This window comes from Trachinotus anak, unplaced genomic scaffold (genome assembly GCF_046630095.1).
Source record: "Trachinotus anak isolate AG129_WGS33_773 ecotype Australia unplaced genomic scaffold, CSIRO_AGI_Tana_v1 ptg000021l, whole genome shotgun sequence".
Lineage (NCBI taxonomy): Eukaryota > Metazoa > Chordata > Actinopteri > Carangiformes > Carangidae > Trachinotus > Trachinotus anak.
The window spans coordinates 17,935,757-17,952,232 of NW_027273872.1; positions in this window are offsets into that span (position 1 = coordinate 17,935,757).

Consider the following 16,476-nt stretch of genomic DNA (forward strand, 5'->3'; position numbering starts at 1 on the left):
CTTACAGACAAACACACATATGAACTCACTCACTTACTCACAACTCGTACATGTCAACCCCCCACATAAGAACAGTATATAAACTCCCACACATACATGTTAAACATGATAGTGAAAGACTCAAAGAGAGGCTTGCACACACTGCTGCTGAGCAATGTGACTGTAGGGGTTCACAGACAGGCCACTGGACGATGATACAAACATGGAGACAGAAAGATCACAGGGTCGTGAGTCAAATTTGTGGAGAAAGTAAACACACTATGAGACTACGAGCTACCTGTGGAAGCTTTCACTTTTTTGGGGCTTTCATCTCTTTGTCAGCTTGTGTGTTTAGAATTTTTTTTTATTCTTTATTTCTCTCTTTTTAAGCTTCTTGTACATTGATTGTTTTTAAGAATTTCCACTATGTGCTTTTGCAGCAATGTTAGCAACGGCTTCTCTGAACTTAATCGATTGAGGGAGCAGACAAGAGGCACCAGTGAGCCCCATATCTCGCTTTGTTTTTCATAGACTGTCCTAAGTACACAGCTGACGCTTTGCTGTGTTTACCAACCTGTCGACTGTCACAACAGTTTTTAGCATTGGGTGCATGTGTGCAAACGTGTGTGTGGGTCGTGATAAAGTTAAATTCCCCAAGCTGTATGAAGGGGATGCTAGTGGAGGTGGCTGTGGTCAAGTTGATCGTGTGCAGTGTGTGTGTGTGTGTGTGTGTGTGTGTGTGTGTGTGTGTAAGAGAGAGAGTGTTTGCTGTGTTTAAATTGAACTCAGCAGGGAGGAATTGAGGCTGAGGTGCTTGTGGTCAGTTGTCCCTGGGGGTTGGGTCGACTCTGTTTGTCTTTGCACATCTGGCCACTAGAGCCACTTCCGACTCCAATTAGGATTTCCTGAGACTCAATAAAGGGGATTATTGGCCTGCAAAAACACTAGCCCAGACTCTCCCACCCTCAGCCGCCTTCCTGCCCCAGCTGCTACGGTCATTACACTAGTCCGAACTACAGTCGCACTCCACTAGAGGCTCACAATGACACAGTGACATAGAGCGACATAGACGAATCAGTCCTTTTCATCCCTTGCTTTCCTTGCATCTCTTTGTCTCTTTTTTGGGAAATGTAAGACTCCTCTTATATTTGATCCCTGGTTGAGACCCTCCTCGTATGTGAAATGAATCAAGCGCTTCATAAATGATGTCAGCAAAGTAACAGAGACTAAAATTTTCCCTAACTGGCTGATGAGAGACCACAAGAGTCTGTATACCAAGCTGTGGTTGGGCACAAAGCCCTGGTGAAGAGCGCAGGGGAGCTGGGCTGTGCTCACAGGGGGTCCTGAGTGGCTGCTTGTGTGGCAAGACTGATCACACAGTTAATATTCAAAGGGCTGGGCCTGTTGTAAAGAAGCCACTAAATAGAGGTTGACAAGGCGCATCGTACAAACAAAGACTTGTCCCTAAGTAGGCTGTGTATATAGCACGAAAAGCAGAGAACGGATGGGCTTTGCTGGGGTGGTCATGTATGGAGTCTATAGTGTGTTATTAAAGTAGGGCCTCCTGCTCTTCCTCCCCCACCTTCACAGTTAACTTCAAACCCAACCACACATTCTTCATTTCATGTCTCTTGTCGTCTCTTTGGCTATAATTAGTTTTTTGATTTTGTCACAAAAGTCTAGATTTTAGTGCATTTTAGTCCAGAGAGGACTCTTGTTCGGGTCTGAATTTAGCTCATTAAGTATAAACTGCTTTATTTATTTGACCCACTCTGCATAAAAGCTGGTGATAAAAGCATTCAGACAAACTGCATTATCTCCCCGGGTTTCCATTTGAGTAATGATTGTAACATCTACGTGCTTCATGTTGAGTATTGCAAATTCCCTTCTACACCACCACACACCCACCATGCACGTACACACACTAATACACACACACACAGTTACTTCAGCCATCTAAACCTAATTATTCTCCCTCTGCTTCTTTGTGCCAACCAGTGATGTCACCCACAGAGAGACAGTGCCTGAGGCGGCCATGCTGGGAGAGGAGAGGAGAGGAGAGGAGAGGAGAGGAGAGGAGAGGAGAGGAGAGGAGAGGAGAGGAGAGGAGAGGAGAGAGGAAGTGAATAGAAGATTAGCAGTAAAGAGGTTACCAATGTAGGAAAGTGAGGAGGGGGGGGACCCCAACAGTTTTGGCTGGCCCTTGTGTTGGGGCTGCAGGGATTAACCAGCCTGCTCTGCTGCTGGACCCACAGAACCCAGCCTCCTCCTTTCTGTTCCTTCTCCGGCTCCGATAGACATTCAGCCAACACATTTAAGGCTGAAAGGAAAACACGGACAAATTATGAGGGCCAGGCCCCAAGGGGACTCCCTCTGGGATTAACCTGGCTGCTACTCTCTTCCCATCATTTTCACTGGTATTCACTGGGCCTGCACTGAAACCTATTCATCCCCACTAAACTGTTGCATAATAATGCAGCCTGCCTTTTGCTGCAGCACTGGAACTGTTGGTAAAACAAGGCATCCTAGGGCCCCCAGAGACCCTGAGTTCAAGGCCCAGTTTTTTGTGTTGTGGGGGAACCTTTGGAGGCCGGAGCTGTTGTGTGAGTGACTGGACGTGTAGGGCACACGTCATCATGGGGGAGGGAATTAATGAGTGGCATGTAAGATGTGGCACAGTTAAAAGAAATAGTTTGACATTTTGGGAAATGCACTGATTTGCTTTCTTGTCGAGAGTTAGTTGAGACGAACGCATATGTCGGTCAGATCAATATGTAACCACAGCCATCAGTCAGGAAGTTTAACTTAGTGTAAAGACTGTAAAAGGGCCAAGAAACTGACAGGCACGTAAGTCCCCTGTAAAACCAGTTATTTCACACATGAGTTTTTGTAAGTATCAACCAAACAAGATCTAACATGTTTATTAATGAGCTTTAGAGGTGCTGCTAGGCAGACTTTCTTTGTTTCCGCCTGTTTCCAGTCCTTATGCTAAACTAAGCTCACAGACAGACAGACATAAGAAAAGCAATGATCTTCTCACTTAAAGCAAATACAGGTGTTTCCTAAAACCTTGAACTATTTCTTGAAGTATTGCTGAGCGTATGAAGTTGTCTCTGACATGAGGACCCACTGGTCTCATCTGGTAATCTTAAATGTGACAAAAACAGCCATTGTCAACAGCAGTTAATGTCACTTGTTAATGTCACTTCTGAAAAGACTAGATGATCTCAAAGCCATTAATGGAGAGGGACGGAATGAGAGAGAAATGACTTAATGTGGGTCAGATTAATGGGAAGACAGCATGGGGTTTATTCTACTCTCTGGAAATCACGTGCAAATCCTTTCTCCCTTCCTTCCTCTCTCTGTCTGACACATGGAGATCTGGCATGTTTGGCAGAGGGAGAAAAGAGCGGGAACAAAAGGATGAGTGACCAATGCAGAGTTGCGATGGCCAGCTGAGTTATTTGGTCAAAACCCAGTAAAATGGAAGGACAGGCTGTTGCTAGGCTGTGCTGTGAGAAAGAGAGAGCACTCTGGCTGAGCTCATTGAAAAGAACCAGGGCCTCTGTTTACTCACACAGATATTCCACTTTAGAAGCACTGCAATCACCACCAATTTGTATTATTACCCACTATTACCTCCTATCACTCTCTTTGAGCCTTCATTAACCACTCAACCTGTTTAAGGGGATCTAAAGAACTTAGGCTGGAGGGAAGCCTCTTGGTAATGGCTGTGAGTGATGGGTGGACAAAACAATGAAGACTGCACGTGGAAATTTACTATTACATGAATATATTTGAAGCGTCACATTATTATATATAGCTGACTCATATATATCACTTATCCACACCTTATTCAACCCACTCCCCATTTTCTGCTTAAACAAGTGACACTATGGTGTGAACCTGTTTGCACACCCTGTACTTTCATTGCTTTGGAAAACATGAAAGTGCTTCAGATTTTCAGAATGTCAAATCAAAGGTCAAAACAGGATGTCAGTGTAATGGCCTTTCTGTCCTTGACAACAAAACACTACACACCAAAACACACAGAATATTTATTCTGAATACTCTCAGAATACTTAGAAAAAAAATCACACCCCTATTTATCCCTTTCAGTGCACTTACTGCAGTGGATTGTAAACATAAAGGGTAACAATGGCGAAATAGAAAGAAAATTACCAATAATCAGATTCTGCAGGACAGTATGACAATCTTTTAATCTTTCAGATGCAATGACTATGATTGTAAATTTATTTTTGTTCTTACAGATTTTGTGAATACCATTAGGAAGTTGAACAGTGAACAGAATATGTTTCTGTATGATAAATAGCCAAAAGTTACTTTACAGAGGAAACAGTTGATAGATATTAAAAACTTTAGTCTGGTGGTATTCTTTATTTTTCTAACTGCTGTCTAACAATTAACTGATCCTGCTAATGAATATTGTGTAATATAGCTTATTCATCTGTGCCACAGACTGAATATTGTTTAAAAATGTATTTTAAATTATTCCCATATACACCATCCTGCTGCCATGAATACTTGCATGTGCACTCGGTCTTTTGCACAAAATAGTCCCCAACAAATACGCTATTTACCCCTGCTTGAGAAATTACTCTGGCTCTTAGAAAAAGTGAAATATCTGTGACTCATTTTCAGAGATCTACATCTTCAGATGGAACAAATGGGCCTGGCTCTGAGTGCCACAGAGAGTGTTAAGAGAACTTATTCATTGTTATTTGGTTTGTTTGAGGGACTTGTTGACAAAAACATAAGATATTACCAGCCTTATCCTTCAGATGTTCAAACCTACAAAGTTTTATTGTGAGCAATAAAAAAGTTCTAAAATCCATTTTATCTATAACCGATAGTAGTGCTTTATGAGAAATGAGAGACTCCGAGTATCTGCTATAAAACATTGTGCACAGGAGACCTATTGTCCAGCCCAGAAAAGGTTAGATACACAGATCCATACATTACTGTTTACCCTCACGTGTACACCACAGCAGCCTCTGGCTCTGTGTTATGAAAACTCAGTATGGCCTCCAGAGGAAACAGACTTAGAGGATTATCTTGGGCCGAATCTGCACAGAAACCAGAGAGGAGAACAAGATATAAGAGAAGAAATAGATGCAGAAGGAAAAAGAAAAACAGAGAAAGAAAAAAGAAACCCATTAAGATATGTGTGTTGAATCCCTAGAGGCCAATGTCTTGTTTGAGGAGCCCTGAGGTTAAGGTCAGAGGTCACAGGTTAGGCTCAGAGGTTATCAGTGACTGTTTGGGGTTAACTACAATTGTCTGAGTAGATGTGCACTTCCACAGTTAAATGGATTAAGCCAGTGAAGGTATTCAGGGGTTAAAACCAGAGTGCAAGCCCACATCATCCACACAGAGACATACACACTTACACATATACAGTACTGTATATTGGCAGACACACTGAGGTTTGTCTCTCTTGTTGCTCTGGGTGTGGTTGAATATGGAGCTGGAGTGTGAGGGGAAGTCAGTGGGGAGCAGAGGTGTTGAACCCTGTCATCCTGTTGTTCCTGGTCACACCTGCCTGCTGTTCCCCGAGAGTGAAAAGAGTTAACAGGAGGTGCTGTGTTTGTGGAGTGAGACCAATGAAATTCAACACAGAGGAACCAGTTAATTATACCTTATCCCAAATAGGACATGGAAAGAACTCATTTTTGACTGACCCGAGGGCTTTGCAGAGCGCGTAAGGCTACAGCAACAGACACAACAATCACCCGTCCCCTGGTACACACACAAGCAAACGCACACAGCCATACACACAAACACACACTTATGTGAATGGTAATGGCAAAGCTCTTGTTTAACGCCTCCCTCATTGAGCATGCTGGGGGATGTACTACAGTGCATTCTTAATGGTCTTCCAACTGTGACCTGAGCAAGTGGTGTGGAGAAGGAGGAGGAGGAGCAGGAGGAGGAGGAGGAGGAGAGGGGGAGGTGTTAAGAATAGAAGGAGGGAGGAGAGAAGGGAGGCAATAACTTTAGAAACAAAAAGCTTTGACTAGATTCTCCTCACTGGCCTAATTCCAACAGAATATTTTATTTGCTCATTTGTTTATTCTCTCGGTTTTCATCATGAATCAATTCTGTTTGGTCATGTATTGAATGTATTTGACTGCAGCTCTTTCTCTTTTTTTTTTTTACCAACACTAATACATGTCAGCACATAGTATTTGTCAGAACCGCAGTCGCATTACAGACCCTAACAGCAGCTCTGTCCATGTAAGACTCCCCTCTCAGCTTCGACTTGGCATCATCATTGTTTTGGTTCTTGTTGCACAGGAGACCCCACAGTGAATTCTGTGTATCTCAGGCTGATCTCAGTCATCTCCAGTGACCCGCAGAGGAGTCACACATGAGACACGGCAGTCGTAATGTCCAGCTCTGGCTGGTGCTGTGATCAAGCATAAACAGAGCACGCCTGATTACTTCCATAGGGCTCAGTGACAATGTGGGCATCAAAGTAGAGAAGGGTGCCACTATGTGGAACATCAGAGCTGTAGGGTCCAGGGGCACAGATCTGGGCACAGAGTGGGTCTTTCACATGCAGGACCCTGATCCCTGACTGACATGGAAATTCCTTTGAAGTGCTGTTTGGTGAGGCCTAAACTCCAAAGCTGGGTTAACATGTTGAAATGGATCCTTTGTATTCCCCCTCAGTGATCACATATGCTCACAGGTCTCACATAAGGGGAAACTTAGACGGCACCCCCCCCCCCGTATGTTATGCCATGTTTGATTTTTACTGATCAAAGCGAGATGTATAGAGGAAAGGCTTATATGAGGAACTGTAATGGCATGTTTGAGTTTCAATGTTAATTCTCAGCCTATTTTCCACCAGGTGCTTGACATGGGGAGGGCCACAAATTGTGCATCCACAGTGCTCCATGGGACATAATAACATAGTGCTCCCATAAAAATAGCAGATAAGGTAAGGGTACTTATTACAACTGACAGCAATGATAAAGTCTGCCGTGTGTCTCGCTCTGTCAGAGTACATCGTAAATAAGCGAACATGACCTTTTGTGACGGGACATGCCGTTTAATGTTTTTAACATCATTATGTAAAAAAACCACAAACGTATTGTGAGAGTGTAAGAATCAGACACATTGCAATGTGCTGCACATTTACATGACTTAAAACCATTCATGCAGTAGTCCCTCTTACACTCCCATTTTGCCAGGTGCACTGGGCAGGTCTTTGCGAGGCAATGCTAATTATGAGCTAGTTGGTTTCAGCATTGTGTATCACACAAAGGGGATTTGCTCCAAACCAAGGCCATGCCAAAAAACAGGCCTGCACACACTGCATATAAGCTGGGATGTCTGAATTGCTGGCTATGTCACTACATATTTTTGTTTCCCTCCATTTACCAATAACAATAACAGTAACATAACAAGAACAACAACAACCGCAGGTCTATTCATAATATTTTTTTTACAAATAGTAAAGATTAGAAATTAGACAACTGCCATTAATAAGAGGCAGTCAAGTAAAAGATGAGAATGTAATAAAGCAGTGAAGTATGTGTCATTGCCAGCCTCAAGTCTTTATCATGGCTGTTGAAAGACTCCTATAGGCCTACCATCATGACAACTGCCCAGTCACTGTCAGTCTTTATCCTGGAACCTATTCTCCTGTATTCACCACTCAGCCGCACTGTTCATCTGTGCAGCCAGAGAACGAAAGTCTCTCCACCAGACTGTGCAACATGACAGCAGGTCCGCCACCGCCATTGTCCTTTAGCTGTTTAGTCTTACTCTATTTTGATTAAGCGTGAAAATTGCCACACTTCAAAGCAACTAGACATGTGGGTCAACATTTGTTACCTGTCTTTTCCACCCACTTGTTGATATATTATGTTCTTATTTAGAGTTGCTGGAACAGCCAACATCCGTCAGACTTCATATGGTTGTGTTTTTCAATTATGTTTGGGGAAAAAATAATGGCCCTTATCTGGAAAAAACATGCTCACTTGTAGTTGAGTCAGTGCTCAAGTCTGAGCCAATATCCATTCATTAATGTACATTCACTTCCCCTCTTGGGGCTGTTCAGCTCTCTTCCACCTCTGGGCCTTCAAAGCCTCGCCCAACAGCCTGCTGGCCCAACAACAATATGAGGCAGGCCAATGATTATTAGCCTCTGGACTGTTGCCCACTCCTCAGATTTTTGGATTCAAATTGATAAACAGATAAACCACAGGCCATGCGGACAGTTGCTAGCTACGTTAGCCAAAATGTTAGCTACCATTACAGTTCTCACCCTGTCCTAACACGCTTATTTGTCGTTATTGTTATTTTCCAATATTAAGACATGCATAGTCACCTATTTGATCAGCAAATTATCTTTGCAAATATGTTTGCTACAAAATATGCACTTCGTAAAATTGTCTTGAAATAGGCCAGCCTTAGTGTTGACTGAAATAAGGCAGGAAAAGCACAAGTGTGATAAATAATAGTAACTAGAAATTGCATTTTCTGTGGAAAATGCTGTGTGAATGCTGAGAGCTGAATGAGATTGCTGAAGCAATGCTAAAGAAGCTGAAGCAATTGTTGAAGCAATGCTGAAGAATAGCTTAAGATTAAAAGCAAAAATTGTCCGCTGGAGGCTGAAAGGCGTGAATTGGTTGAAAAAAGTTGAATTGTTAAAGCAAAATCGTGAAAGAGCTAAAAATTAGAATTTCTTAGTTAAAGTGGAAAGAAACAGGTTCCAGTTTTGAAATTTTGAATATACAGTACAATTTGAACTGAGAACAGTCTGAGAAGTCAAACATGTTGTTGAAACAACAGTAAGACAAATTATTTATTGCCAAAGGTGTAATCACAAGGGAGAAATACCGTGTTTACATCAGTGTATTTGTGCGAGACAGAGACAGAGAGACATCACAGAGATCACAGAGGCTGTTTACAATCAATTTCCTGTGTGTAGTCGGAGAGGCAGAGAGGTATGATATCAGGAATTGGTCTCAGACTTTTGGAACTCACTGTATATAATATCAATATATATTGGCAGGCTTTGTAATGGATATATATATATATATGTAACATATGTCTACAATATAAGCATACATACATAAACATACATTTGTATGGGCAATTAAGAAATATATAGAGAATTGTTCTGATTTCTAATAGGTTTCATATATAATTTTACATCTGATTTTATTTTATATGTACATATACTGTATGTTATATATAGAAATTCAACAAATGTGCAAATGTTACATTTGCGTATGGGTATTTCCACCTGTGCTTTTTCGGTTGTGATGAGTCAAAATGAGTGTTGTGAAGAGCACCTTTTAGTTGGAGTGAAATCAAACCACACCCTCACAGATCAAATCTGACAGGAATGCAGACAAATGTCATAAGGAGATCAGTCTGTAGACTACTAACTGTAACTGTAAGACAATCCAGCAAGAATGAATAGGATTTTTCCATGGCAGGAAAATTACTGGGGTAATTATTATTATCAAAATAATAATTAATGTGACTAACTACACCTGTGCTGTACCTGCTAACTGTCACAAATCACAGTTTTGCTCTGTGACCCTCAGTTTCTATTCTACGGTGCAGTGCAGTTGACAGAACACATTACACATTACAAACTAGGCCCCTCCACAGGTTCAATGAATGCTTATAAACTAATTGTATATTTATATGTAATAAACTACAGATACAATTATATAGTGAGTCATTTTAACTTGATTGGTTGTTAAAGACTTCGAGTCTGTCACTCTGTGACCGTGATGTCGAAGGTCACCATCCCAGCCACTCCCTCACTGACCCTTGTTTCTGCATCAGCAACCTCTGACCTTTAACCCCCATGATTCCCCCTGTTTGGTCCCATCTCTCCGGGGCTGTCTCCGAGGACTGACCCAGAGCTGTGGAGAGAGGGGTAAACAGGATCATGAAAGAGTACAGAGCTTCTAATAAGGGAACTAAGGTTTTAATACAATGTCTGTAACATTACACCATACATTCACCGTGGAGGGAACATACGGATCACTAGTTCAGCTGCATCATATAAATCATATGTTTGCAAAATACAGAAGGTGCCTGACCTTGGACCCACTTTTGTAATCTCATTGTTTCACTTTTCATTCATACAGTCAGCAAGACAAAAGTCCCTGTGATTCCTGTAATTGTGTTGTGAGAGATAACACAGGAAAGAGAGAGGATATAATCCCCTGAATTTGAACAGCTTGCAGATATATCAAAAATAAATAATTCTCCTATGTTGTGACTTTCCAGTAAATTCCCTCTCTTCTGTGGATGTTGCAGTGATGAAAGTTAATTCATCACAAATGAATTCTCTTGGCATTGCTCAGACAGAAATATTACAGTACAGTAGATTTCACATCCCTCTGCACTCTTGGTGGCCTCTGACCCCCACGGCCTTGCCACCACAGCTGTGTCTCAATACCATCCCATGCTGTCTACTCTCTACTGAGTAAAATTACTCTTTTAGCCTACTACGAGAATAGTACAGAGCCTTTTCCTAAAGAGTTCATGTCATAAGCTCAGGAAGAAAATATTTTAAAAAATATTTTGTTGTTATGGATGCCTAGTAAACATTCTCAAACGATTTTGGTTTGTTACATCATGCAAAATGTGATTCAGTGGAACTGTTAAGCCAAAGGGTGTGTGACTAATGATATAATTAATCCCTGTCTGCAAGTACTGAACAGTTCAATTTAGAGTCAGAACAAGGTGTGATCACTGCAAATTTGCCTTTGTTTGACCCACAGTATCTCAGCCCACGCACTTAAGTAGTTTTACTTCAATTATTCTCTTCTCTTATTTTTAACATCGAAAATAAAATTAGCCCAAAATTCTTCTTGTAATTTTATTTGCTATGACATGACATTTTACAAGAGAAGGTCAGCACATCTACAGCGATGGTCAGCTCTGTACTTTGTCATTATTGTCTCCCTCTTTATGCCTGTGCATATACAGTATGTGTGCGTGTCAGTGTGAAATTGTCCCCAGTTTATGTTTTATTGCACCCTGTGGCAAGGGCAGTGTATGTGGTGGCCAACAGGCAGCAGTCACGCCTTTTCCTCCAGGCTCCTTCCCTGTTCCTTCCACAGCCACTGTCGTCCAACCCGTTTCCGACCTATACTGAGTACACACAGATACAGACTCACAAAGAAATACACAAAATAAAGTGGCCCGACATGATCGCACATGTTGCACTTGCATGAAGTAACACAACCTTTAGTTCCATAAAAAAAACACCTTATCACCCTGTCAATCTCATAAAGATCCAAGATGGCATATTTAAAGACCCAGCCTTGAGCAAAGTTAGGTTAGAATGACAATATTTACAAAATGTTGTCAAAACCTTTCCTTCATACACACGCGCTCAAATCAAGTGTGTATTGTATCTTGAAATGAGTCCTCGTTTCCGCAATATTTCTACATCTGTGTGTGTCATATAAACAGGATACCTCAGGGAGGAAAAGACCAGGGTGGGAAAAGACAGAGGCAGGCGGAGAATAGAAGTAAACAGTTCAAACAACTGAATGAACAAATAATTGTACAATTACTATATTAGGAGAACGAGTGAATCACCACGCGGGAGAAAGAGCAAATAAACACATCCAAATGGGAGGAAGACTCTAGACTAAACTTCTTTACCTACATGTATGAGCTATGGCTGGGCGCTGCAACTGGTGATGGTGAGTGAGATTAAGTATGAAACATAAACATCTCAGAGTTCAGAAAACCAGCTCTGTGCTGCTGCTGCTTATTGTTATTACTATTATCAAGCTTATCTTCTCAATGTAGGTCTAATCCTTTATTGTGGCACAGTGTGCAGTTACATAACTTGGAACGGCATCAATAAGACAGAGGGGGAAAAGTTCTCACACACAGAGGAAGACCATAATAAGATTGTCATGACGTAGGACCTGTCAGCCTGTGATGTGAACAGGTGCAGTATGTACAGTTCAAACACATGGGCTTCCTCTTAAGCTGCTTATATGAAGGTGGCAAGTGGAGACCTTTGCTTTTAGGGTGAACAGTGGTGTATTGTGCCCTGAGCCTGCTGAGAGGCTGATTTCTACTCTCTGGCGATGACCTTCTTTCTGGACAAAGTGTTCCCCCCACCATGACTGACTCACAAGGTACGGCCTATTACGCAACCAGTGGGAGGAGAGGGGCTAGAGGAGGGGAGAGGGGTTAGTGATGGATGATCCATTTTTCTGGATAAAAGGTTTCGCAAAGTGGATGACTTCTGCGTGAGAATGGGACACAACACAAGTCCTATTTGCTCAAGGCTGGCCACAGGTCAATTATGCTGTAACTGTCACTAGTGAGGTAAGGCATTTGAATGATGAAGAGAGAAGCCAAAAGAGCTAGAAACTACCAGGTGAGTGACCATCCACATTCATCTAAAGAAAGAGGACCATCACATAAGCAGAATGTTGTTTCTCCACGGTGTGTGAGTACTTCAGGCCTGCAGCAACATCAATCCTCCCACTTGTATCACTGTGTTTACAGTGGATGTGCAGCTGGTAATTATAAGGATATCCCCTGACAGCTTATTTGTGTTTTTCATTTTTGAGGATGTAATGTTCCACCCCCCATTTGATCTTAAACAAACAAAGGGATGGGTCACAACAAGTGCTCTAGCCTGTTCACAACAGAGACAGATGGGAGGCCACAGAGAAGCAGTGAGCGTGTTCCCAGTGTTACTGTATGTAGTGGAGACACTCTGCTGGCCCCTTGTCAGCTTCATTTTGAATTATAAGAAACAACAAAGCATTAAAAGGGTAGAAAATAAAAGATGAATATCTAAAAGAAGAAGTTAATAACACTATAAAACAAACTGAGGATAACAGAAAGAGATAAGTGTTTGAGGCAGACTCACAAAGTGCTTTAACAAGCAAGTGAAAGCAAACATCACACTCATAAAATGAATTAAGATAAGTCTTAAGAAGAGGAGAGCTGCAGGATTAAATAAAGTGTGTAAAACCATAAAAGTAAAAAAAACAAAAAAACACATGAAAGACAGGGGGAGTTAAAATCTGAGGCTGCATACTGATTCACAGAGAATAAAATACGGCATCAGAACATCAACTGCACGACACATGGCCACGCAGATGCACAGGAGAGCCTCTCAGATAGTCTAGAACCCCAAGCCAGCCAGGGGGAGTCTCCTCTAATCCCTCCCCATCCCAGACATCCCGTCTCTGGGATTGCATGCCACTCTGTTCCCCCTCAGGTGGATCTAAATGAGATCTGGCAAAGCCGGATTCAGTGGAGTTTTCCATCCGAGGAGACTTTTTACATGGGAGATTTAGTCTAAACCCTGAGAGAAGTCACATCTTTACCATTAAAATGCTCTGCAGTGTGCAGCATATGTAGTGACATCCTTAAAATATCACTAGAGTAAACGCTGTGTGTTTGACTAACAACGAACTCCTCTCCTCATGCAGAATTTGTAGCCTTTGGACAGAAATAGGGGGTCTACATCAGAGAGATGACCGGGCCTGAGGTGGGTGCAGTCGAGATGCCCTGAGGGTGAATAAAAAGCTAGGATCGGGGTTGGAGAGGGTGTCAGTCAGCTGGTGTAATTGATAGGAGAGACTGACAGCTGCTGTCATGAGAGGTGTCACCAGACCCTCCACACTGCCGCTCTCCTCCTCACAAAGAGAGGAGGAAGAGGGACGCAGGAAAAGAGGAGCAGACAGGGTGAAATGGGAAGGGTCAGGGAGTCAGAGAGGGACGACGGGTGATGAATGCAGAGATTTAAAAGAGGCACCAGGCAGGCCCTGACACCTTCACTGCAAACACCAGCCCTGACCTGCCCCGTTTCTGCTCTCTGACAATGTGATGGACACAAAAACAGGCAGGGTTAAAGTGTATAGTCACCTAGTGCAATATAAAAGTACTTCAAAGTGTTGTTATGTGACTTGAATGATGACAAATGATAATGATCTGCCCTTTGTGTTTTTTCACATCTGCACTCAATAACTTCATATGACTAATATGGAAGTAACCTAAAACAGCCTATCTGTGTTTTTCCGCCTGCAGTAACCCCGGAAGAAGTGAGTATTAAATGCATCTTCAAACAGAAACAAACAGTTTACAGCAGTGCATTTTTCTGCACAGTTGTGTTGTTCAGACAAAACTTCCAACCACAAAATGTGTGGCTATAAAACATCAGTCTGCACCTGACAAAGTGTCTTAAATAAAGGCCAGGAGCATGAAACAAACTACTAGTACCTGATGATTAACCCTGCAGGCAGCTTAGGGTCCAAGTGTTTTCCACCGAGTACAGTTACCCTCAACTCTGATGAAATAGGGACCTTGCCTAAATCACAATGATTTTAAAGCTTCGCATTTAAAGAAGTGACTCAGCTTGGTCTGATTGTGTTAGTGTGTCAACAGTCGCAGCAGGTACGCTGGCTTGTGCTATAACAGCAGAGTTGCACTTGAGGACATGCTTTTGTTCTGTCTTTTTTTCTGCCTGTCTTACAGAGAGGATATTATAGTGACAAATATGTCTGTTGCTGCAAGCCATCTGGCAAAGCAATAAAGTGTTGCATTGATGCAGAAATTATGGTTGTCTACTTGTCTGCCATTTATTAAGTTTTAAGTTTCATCTCATTTACCATTTACTCGCAGTCTTGTAAGTGTGGCCATTTGGTTGTTGTTTTTTTTTCAGTCACAATGATTTATGTTCTGTACAAGTTATAATCCTAAAGGCAAATCTAGCAGCTGCAGGCTTGGTTGTGAATAGTCTATCTTGCAGGACACTTATTTATAAAGATGTAATTCTATGAGGGAGTACAATCATCAACATCAGTTTGGTCTTGCTATGTCAGCATCATAAAATCAGCCTCAGATTCCTCGTGAATTTCTGCTTCTTGGCAATTTAAACAGATGGTTGTGTCTAATTTCATCCAGAAAATGAAACAAATACTTTTTAAGCCTCCCTGCAGGGCTGGGGCATCAGTTCTGAATATTAGGACGTCTGGAAAACACAAATAACACAGCCGTAAAATCAAGAGGATTCAATGATCAATAAGCCTGAAACTGTAGACAGGTACTGAGATACTTGCCCATGATAGCTGTTCCAGATGCGAGTGAGCAAGAGAACATTTACTCATTACAGTAAGATATGTTTGCCTGAGCTCATGCAGTGTAAGACATGAGTCATCGAATGGAGCAAAAATATTTAACTAATGAACAAATAATTCCCACTGGATCTCAAAGAAACCCTATTCAAGTATGTAGGAAAGCATTCCAAAACACTGCAAATAATGTGGGTCATCAGCTTGCATTGGATCTTTTCCTGAAACAAATGGGCTGAAATAATTTAGGCCACTCATTTGGTAGCAGAATATTCTGGCCTGGCAATTAAACAGCACAACAATCTCCCAATATCTCCAGGCTATGCTGAGATTTTAATAGTAACCAGTCTAAATTGACCTGTGAGTGAATGAACCTCTTGCTCTCACGAGCTTCCTAAAATAGCCTCTGTGAAAGCAGGGTCTGTTGTGGAGAGCTGTCACCCACCCTTTAGGCAAGAGAAGATGTGTTCACCCTGACTGCCTTCCTAGTGACTGTAGCTTGCACAAAGATAAAGCATGTCAGATGCAATTGCCATAGACACACAGTGCCCATGACATCATTCTGTGCACATTGACCGCTGAGCAGTGTGAAGAGTGAGAGCAAAGGAGAGGAACGTGTGGAAGAGTACACAAACCCTGCACCCTATGCATGCTTTGAGCACACAGAGCAAAGCCAACATGAGCAATGATGTCAACTGTTTTCCCATAGAGGGACTATGGGAAAAAACCGGGGTGCAGCAAGCAGTAGCCCCCTTTTCAATATCTTCAGGGCAGAATGGCAAGTTAATGACTGACTGATCACTTCACGGGCCACATCCTTGAAACTGACGTGTTAAACATGTCAACTGTCTGTGCATTGTAAGGGAATAAAATTAGAGTCTGTGTTTCCTATAATTCAGGCTTCAACTGAATATTGACTGAGGTTTGTAATAAGACTATGATGTTGGCCAAAATTCTTATATGTTTTATTAATAAACTGATGAAGGGGCTCTTTCAGTGGTGGGAAATTTAAAAGTAGAATGCAAACACCATATAATATTCAAGCCAAAGGATTCTATTGTGAACTATAGTCAATATCACATATGTGGGACCTGCAGAAATAGCTAAATAAAAGGCAAAATTTGCTCATAGCCACTTTGCAGGGCTCTAGAAATCATTCTTTGAGATAGGTTGCCCCCTGTTGGTGATTATGAATCTTCCATACTACATGTATCCTACAGCAGGCTCCATGCTGTACTTTTACAGCTGAATTGTAATGTTACTTGTCTGGTTATACTTTTTGGATCCTTTACATTCTCATACAAATGTTGGGTTCTTATGCAAAAGGCTAAAACTGGACTTAGGTAGCAATCTTGCTTTTCTTTAATTAAATTTGGAA